An 8,595-nucleotide genomic window follows, 5' to 3' on the forward strand; every position below is an offset into this window, starting at 1 on the left:
CCAGAATTCATTTTGCTCTGGAATTTTTAAATTAATGTTGTGTTGTCCACCATGAAGCCTGGTGGAAAGTATTGATTTAAATTATCTGCTATTTCCCTGTTCCCCAACAACAATTCCCCAATCTTATCCTCCACTCACTCTGGTTGCTCCCTTTGTTTTTATATAGCCATGAAGTAAAGGTGCTGGTGTTGGACTGGGGTGGACAAGTTCATAAATCACACAACACCAGGTTATAGTTCAACAGGTTTATGTGAAAACACAAACTTTCGCAGTCTTACTCTTTCTTCAGGTATTAGTGAGAGAGGTAGTATCAGATACAGAATTTATAAATAAAAGATCAAAGGGTCACACCACTAATAAAGATGTACGAAACAAACCTAAGACGCTCACAATTCTTTAATCAGTTAGAAGGTTTTAATTGATTAATATATATATATAGATGTAAATCCCCAAATTGCTTTGAAGCCACTGTCCTGAGAGAACTAAAGGTTTTATCAGTGTAAAGAAGAGGAGACATTTTCAGTCAGACAATGCGTGCTAGGTGTGCAGTCATGTTTAGAATCTGCTTGTGTTTTGTTTTGGAGTCAGACTGGTTTTATTTCTGAAGTAGGAATTTATAAAACGCCACATTGACTGACTGTCTATAAATTGTCAGTTTTTTGAACAAAATAGAACGTATCTGCAAATATATATTCACGCCATAGGTTCACATGTGTGCGTGAGCGAGTGTGTGTGTGTCTATGTTTGTGTGTGTATGTATGTGTGTGTGGGTGTGCTTGTGTAAGTGAGAGTGTGCGTATGTATGTGTGTGTGTGAGAGTGTATAGTGTGGTGGCGTCACCTCAACTGTGACTGGAACCCATGAACTCTGCGTTGTGTATCCCGAAGTCCACCTTGGAGGATGTTTAACCGAAGCTCCAAGGCCGAATGTCCTTGACATCCCCCACTGGGAGGGAACATCCCTGTCTGGTGATTGTTGCGCAGTGTCCATTCATCCATTGTCGTAACATCTGCATTGTTTCGCCAATGTACTATACCTCGGGGCATCCTTGCCTGCAGTGTATGAGATAGACAACGTTGACCAAGTCACATGAGTATCTGCCGTGCACGTGGTGGTTGGTGTTCCCACGTGTGATGGTAGTGTCCATGTCTTGCAGACATGTCAGATCTTCAACATGGACTTCGGGATACACAACAACGCAGAGTTGCCGAGCAGAGGCTGTTAGCGAAGTTCGGTATCCATGAGGATGGGATCAACTGGGATCTTGGGTTCATGTTACACTACAGGTGGCCCCACCACACTACACACACACACACACAGACACACACTCTCTGTTTCTCTCTCACACACACACAGTCACAAACACACAGTCTCACACAGATCCTCTCTTTCACATATACACACACAAACACAAGCTCTTTCTCACACACACACAGTGTCTCCCACACACACACTATATCTCTCTCTCTTCCCCACCCCACACACACACATGCACATATTGTCTCTCTCCCCCCTCTCTCTCTCACACACACACACACACACATACACACACACACACATATACAAATATGAATCTGTGGGGTGAATTTGTATTTGCAGACACATTCTATTTTGTTCAAAAAGCACACAATTTATAGAAAGTCAGTCAATGTGGTATTTTATAAATTCCCACTTTAGAAAGAAAACCAGTCTGACTATAAAACCAAAACAGAAACAGATTCTAAGCATGGCCTCACACCTAACATGCTTTGTCTGACCTAAAATGTCACCTCTTTTTTACACTGATAAAAACTTTAGTTCTCTCAACACAGTGACTTCAAAGCAATTTGGGGATTTACATCTATTATAATCAATTAAAACCGTCTAACTGATTAAAGATTTAGCAGCTTCTTAGGTTTGTTTAGTACATCCTCATCAGTTCATTTGATCATTTGATCTTTTACTTATAAATTCTGTATCTGATACTACCTCTCTTACTAACACCCGCAGAAGGAGTAAGACTGTGAAAGCTTGTGTTTTCAAATAAACCTGTTGGACTATAACCTGGTGTTGTGTAATTTCTGACCTTTTTATGTAGCTGTAGAGCTCTTGCTGTTTGTTTTTATATGTTGTGGCAATTTACTTTTATAATAAATTTTCTCCTTCTTTATTAGTGTTTTTAGTCACTCACTTGGTTCCTGAAATAAATTCCCAACCTTCTGGTCTACTACCCGTTTTTGCCATTTTGTATGCTTTAGCTTATGAATGAATATCTGTTTGACCACTTTTGTTAATCACTGGTGGATCATCCTTCTCATCACATTCTTTTTGACTGCAGCAAATGCATACTGAACGTAATGAAATGTCTGCTTAAATGTTTTCTGCTGCTCGTCGACTGACTTTTCCTTTAACCTATTGTGCCCAGCTTGAGTTAGATAACCTTTTCTTCATATGTCTGTGATTCCTCTTATTTAAGTTGAGGACATTGGTTTTTGACCCAGGTTGTTGTCCCTCAAACTGAATTTGAAATTATAACATATTGTGACTGCTACTCCCATTAGAAACTCCTTAATTACAAGATCTTTTCTTAATACTATCTCATTACACAATGCTGAATGTAAAATAACCTGTGCCCAAGTTGATTCTGCAATGTAATGCTCTAAGAAGCAATCCCAGATGCACTCTACAAATTCATTTTTCATGTTACCCTTACACATTTGATTTGGCCAGTCTGTTCGCAGATTTCAATTTTGCACAAACCTTATAGTGCCCTTCTTGTTCACCTCCATTGTTTCCTGATATGTACTGTGTTCTGCAGTAAGGTATATCTTCAGCAGTCTCCCACCCGCAACTTCTCTCCCTTCCTATTCCTTATTTCCACACAAACTGATTCAAATTTATGCACTTTTGTACCTATCACTACTCACCACTTCACCAGTAACATCCCTTATTAACAAAGCTGCCCCACTGCATTTTTCTTTATGCCTCTTCTACCAGAAGGTCAAATATCATTGAATATTGATTCTTAGTTCTGGTCACCCTGGAATATGTCTCTGTAAAAACTATTATGCCATACGATCTTTTTTATTTGTGCCATCAACTTATCTACGTTGTCATTAATACTGCTTGCATTCAGATAAAGACCCTTAAGCTAAGATGATTAACCATTATTACTTACTGTGTTCTAATTTCTGCTGCACTCTTTTGCTTAGATTTTCTGCCCCTTCCTGTCACGCTTTGGTTATCGTTAAACTTCTCTTCAGCTTAAACAACACCCCCACCCACCTGGCCACTAATTTGTTTAAAACCTTATCTCCAACCTTAGTTACACAGGTCCTGGTATTAGTTCAAATGAAGCCTTAGCCATTGGAAAAGCTCTTTTTCTTCAGTATTGGTGCCAGTAGTCCATGAATCATAACCGTTTCCATGAACTAGACTTTGAACCTTGTGTTTATCTCTTTAACCTTATTTACCATACTCCAATTTGCACATGGCTCACGTGGGTTATTACCTATGTGGTTCGTTCTTTAATTTTGCCCAAAGCAAAATCTTTTCCCCAGTCATACCTTTGTCATTGGTACCTAATTGGACCGTGACAATTGGATCCTTCTCCTCTCCCACTCCAAATTCCTCTCCAGTCCATGTTTCTTGAAAGATGTCTGCCCCTCTTTAATTGGAGCTGTACTGGTGCTACAGAAGCCGCTTGAACTGTTCCAGAGAAGCTTTTCTAATGGATAGAGGACTACAAATGCAGCAACTTACCAGAAAGATAAGCATCCCCGACCTTTACAGATTTCCTGTAAATGTGATATGGGATCATTTTTCAGATGCAGTGCTGGAGACTTTCATGAGAACACAAAAACGTTGGAATAAGGTTAGGCCATTTGGTCTCTGGAGCCTTCTCCTCCTTTCACTGAGATCATGATCAATCTGATTGTGGCCTTTCTTGTAATACCATAGAGCAAAGGTTTACAACTGCTGTGCCGCAACACACTGGTGTGCTGTGACAAGGTGAGAAATGTGCTGTAAAATGTTCGGAAAAACAGCAGCACTTTTAATGAGTGCTGAGGCTGCATCCATGCTTCCAAACTCCTCTGGAGCCTCGATGTCTATTAGTGAAGGCAGTATCTGCTGACATCTGACATCCCTATTGCCTGTGCATGCGCAAACCTCCACAGCTGCACATTCATTAACTTCGGATACCGTGCACATGGTAACGAAAAGAGGGAGTGTGGTGTGGAAAAGTTTTGTGTTATTGAACTGTGCCTTGACACTAGAAAAGTTGGGAACCACTGCTGTAGATGTCATGGAAAGGCAGTATACCTTTAAGGCAATATGTGATGCTCTAGTGACAAGAAGTCTCCATCTTAATCTCTGTTCATTTGGTGAGCAGTCATAGAGTCATTCAGCACGGAAAAAGACCCTTCGGTTCAACCAGTCCATGCCAATCATGATCCCAAACCAAACTAGTCCCACCTGCTTGTGCTTGGCCTATATCCCTCCAAACATTTCCTATTCATGTACTTATCCAAATGTCTTTTAAACGTTATAAATTGTACATGCATCCATCACTTTTTCTGGACATTCATTCCACACACAAACACTCTCTGTGTAAAAGAATCATCCTTCATGTATCTTTTATATCTTTCTCCTGTCACCTTAAAAATATGCCCCCCATGCCTCCCACAATAAAGGATATTCTATTCCTTGCAAAAGGATACCTGCCATTCACCTTATCTGTACTCCTCATGATTTTATAAATAAGGTCACCTCTCAACCTTCCACATTTCAGTGAAAAACATCCCAGCCAATCCAGCCTCTTCTTATAACTCAGACCCTCCATTCCTGGCAACATCCTGGTAAGTCTCTTCTGAACCATCTCCAATTTAATAATATCCTTCCTATAAGTTGGTTGGACAGTGAATTCCTTTTTAGTTGATTGACTGACTAACAAATTGGTTATGTACAAAATGTAAACTAAGTAAATATATAACTCAAACTGCATGGCTAAGTCTGAAATGTCACATTAGTTTACATGGTTATTTGTTAATAAACTTCCAGATATCTGACTCATTAAGAGCCTGAGTCTTTGGGTTTTTTTTTTACATGAGCTGACACAAAAAAAACTTCATGTTGGTAGCAGCAGCAAGTGGGCCTGAAGACTTTGACAAGTGGGCACTAGAAGATGGCAAAAGCAAGTTGGTACAAAAGGCTGAAAGAAGATAACAGCCATGACAGCTGTGATAATCTCTTTCTAGTAGTCAGTCAGACATACCTCCAACTCCTCAGCTACGCAAAGCACATCTCCAAGAAGCCATCAGCACACTCATAGACATTTGTTCCTTTCTGCATGACTGTAGGGAGCAGCAGTGAACCAGAAGGGCATGGCACATCAACATCTCCTGAACTCTTTGGCAAAATTGGTGCTCTGCCATGATCCTGTCTTATAGCTCTTTCCAAGTTTTGCTTCACCCTCATCCTGCAATCTGGCATTAGGTGCAAGCTGCAGATCATATGTCATTGAACCTCTTGATTTTCACTCCATTTTACTTTCCTCGCTCCAAATCATTGTCTGCCTTTTAGCTTTGTACAATGCTGCTTCATGAGGAAGCATAAGGTCAGGGATCTGATGAAGCACCACCTTTCAACCTGACAGCTGTAGTCATCAGCTCAGATATTCACACTGTGCGTCCTTTACAGTGTCAAAAGACTTGGAGGATTCAGATCCCAACTTGGCACAAAGCTTTGATCAGAACATGGAGCCCATCCTTTCCAACAAGAAAGTGGTGATCAAATCTGTGTGACAACATTTGATGACCCGGCAGAATGCAGCATCTGATGGCCAATATTTGAGCTTCCACTGCTGCACAGGCAGAAAACACTCAATACTTGAGCACTGTCATTAAAGCTCAGACTGAGGCCATGAGATCCACACTTGCTGCCACATGGGCTTTGACTGCTGCCATCTTGGCTGGAGGTGACGGTGCTCACAGGTACACGAGGCTCTGAAAGCAATCCCATCATCCAGAAGCTAACTGAGGTTACCAAGGTAGTAGGAACTGCCGATGCTGGAGTCTGAGATAATAATTGTGGAGCTGGATGAACACAGCAGGCCAGGCAGCATCAGAGGAGCAGGAAGGCTGATGTTTCGGGCCTGGACACTTCTTCAGAAATGGGGGAGGGGAAGGGGGCTCTGAAATAAATACAGAGAGGGGGAGGTGATGATGAAAGGTGGATAAAGGAGCAGATAGGTGGAGAGAAGATGGACAGGTCAAGAAGGCAGAGATGGAGCCAGGAAAGGTGAGTGTAAGTATGGAGTTAGGATGACGTTTGGTCAGTTGAGGGACAAGTCAAGGAGGTGGGGATGAGGCTAATAGGTAGGGAGCGGGGGTGGGAGCTCCGTCCGTGACTCCCTCATCTGCTCCACACTCCCCACCAGCCCCACCACACCCGGCACTTTTCCCTGCAACTGCAGGAAGTGCTACACCTGCCCCTACACCTCCCCCCCTCACCCCCATCCCAGGCCCCAAGTAAACCTTCCACATTAAATAGATGTTCACCTGCACATTTGCTAATGTGGTATATTATATCTGCTGTTCCCGACGTGGCCTCCTCTACATCGGGGAAACCAAGTGGAGGCTTGGAGACTGCTTTGTGGAATATCTACGCTCGGCTTGCGACAAACGACAACACCTCCCAGTCACGGACCACTTCAACTCCCCCTCCCACTCCTTGGACGACATGTCCATCCTGGGCCTCCTGCAGTGCCACAACGATGCCACCTGAAGGCTGCAGGAACAGCACCTCTTATTTTGCTTGGGAACCCTGAAGCCCAATGGTTTCAATGTGGACCTCACAAGCTTCAAAATCTCCCCAGCCCCAACCTCTTCTCAAGACCAGCCCAGCTCATCCCCGCCTCCTTGACCTGTCCGTCTTTTCCCCCATCTACCCGCTCCTCCCACCTCACTGACCAACCCCTACCCCCACTTCCTACCTACTAGCCTCATCCCCGCCTCCTTGACCTGTCCATCTTCCCTCAACTGACCAAACCCCATCCCAACTCCCCACCTAAGCTCACCTTTACTGGCTCCATCCCCGCCTCCTTGACCTGTCTGTCTCCTCTCCACCTATCTTCTCCTTTATCCATCTTTTATCTCCCTCTCCCTCTCCCCCTATTTATTTCAGAGCCCCCTTCCCCTCCCCCATTTCTGAAGAAAGGTCCAGACCCGAAACATCAGCTTTCCTGCTCCTCTGATGCTGCCTCACCTGCAGCGTTCATCCAGCTCTACACATTGTTATCTGAGGTTACCGAAGTGCTAGCCTGAGGAATGGCAGTGGCTTTATGGTCCACAAATCTCTGCTGCCCCAACACCAAATCACTCTCACCTGCAGCCCAAAACAGTCAGCAAGTGAAGCCTCCATGAAGCAGACTTCCTCTTGACTGGCCTTCCAAATCTTTTGACCTTCTTGCTAACTTCTTTTGCCACTCTGTTGTGAATCTAAAATATTTTCAAAACTCCTACAATAGCTCTCTACAATACTCTTCCTAACCCTGCACAAACAAAAAAAAAATCAAAATTTCCTCACCATTTTTTTTCACATATGGAGCTGAATTGAACAGGCCTAGCTTCTGAATATATCATTCTTTGAAAATACCAGTATATACAGATAAAGGTCAAAAGCATTTGAGGTTTTATTATAAGGGCAGTACAAGAGCGATGATAAATTGGTACAAAAAAGTAGCTGCACCATGGTTCTTTGTAACCTCATTTGGCTATGTGTAACTATACATTACACCATATATTGCTTGCTATTTTTATTTTGGCTGCTCGCTAGTTGATCAAGCAATGTTAGGTATATTGACAGTGAATGTAGTGGCTCATTTGGAAGCTCTAGTACAGAAAACACATAATTGTTATTGATAGATCTACCAAGATAATGCCAGGACACAGAAACTAAGGGTACTGAGAGCGCTTTGAACTACAGTGACTGTTTCCATTGGAGCAGAGAGGGAAAACACGAGGGAAAGGGTTAATTATGAACGGTTTTGGACAGAGCAAATAACGCATGACTATTTTTGTCTGTTTGACGACTGAGGTCATCAGCTGCAGATTATTTTTGGTAAAAGAAGAAGGTAAAACAAGATTCAGGACCATAATTCTAATCTAACAGGTATATTGCTGTATGGCACGCAATGAAAATGATCAATGCATCTTAAATGGGGTGTTAGGTAGATACTTGAAACAAAGTATGATATAAGGATACTGGAGGGAACATGTGTTAGTGAGTTTAATCTTGGGATTAGTAATTAATCAGCAGATATGAGGAGTTGAGTTGCTTTTCATGCTTTTATATATTTATGGTCTTTATCTGTTCTTGCTGCATATGTATCATGTCTGAAAAGTTAAAAAAAAGTGGATCAAGCAGCATGGTTGTGCTTACTATGATGATATGTCCCATGGTTATAGAATCCCTACAGTGTGGAAGCAGGCCATTTGTCCTGTCAAGTCCACACCAATCCTCTGAAGAGCATCCCATCCAGAGCCACCCCAACAACCCTACATTTCCTGTGGCTAGTCCACCTAGCCTACACATTCTGGGTAATTTAGTATGGCC

This window comes from Rhincodon typus, chromosome 8, assembly GCF_021869965.1.
Source record: "Rhincodon typus isolate 14 chromosome 8, sRhiTyp1.1, whole genome shotgun sequence".
Classification (NCBI taxonomy): domain Eukaryota; kingdom Metazoa; phylum Chordata; class Chondrichthyes; order Orectolobiformes; family Rhincodontidae; genus Rhincodon; species Rhincodon typus.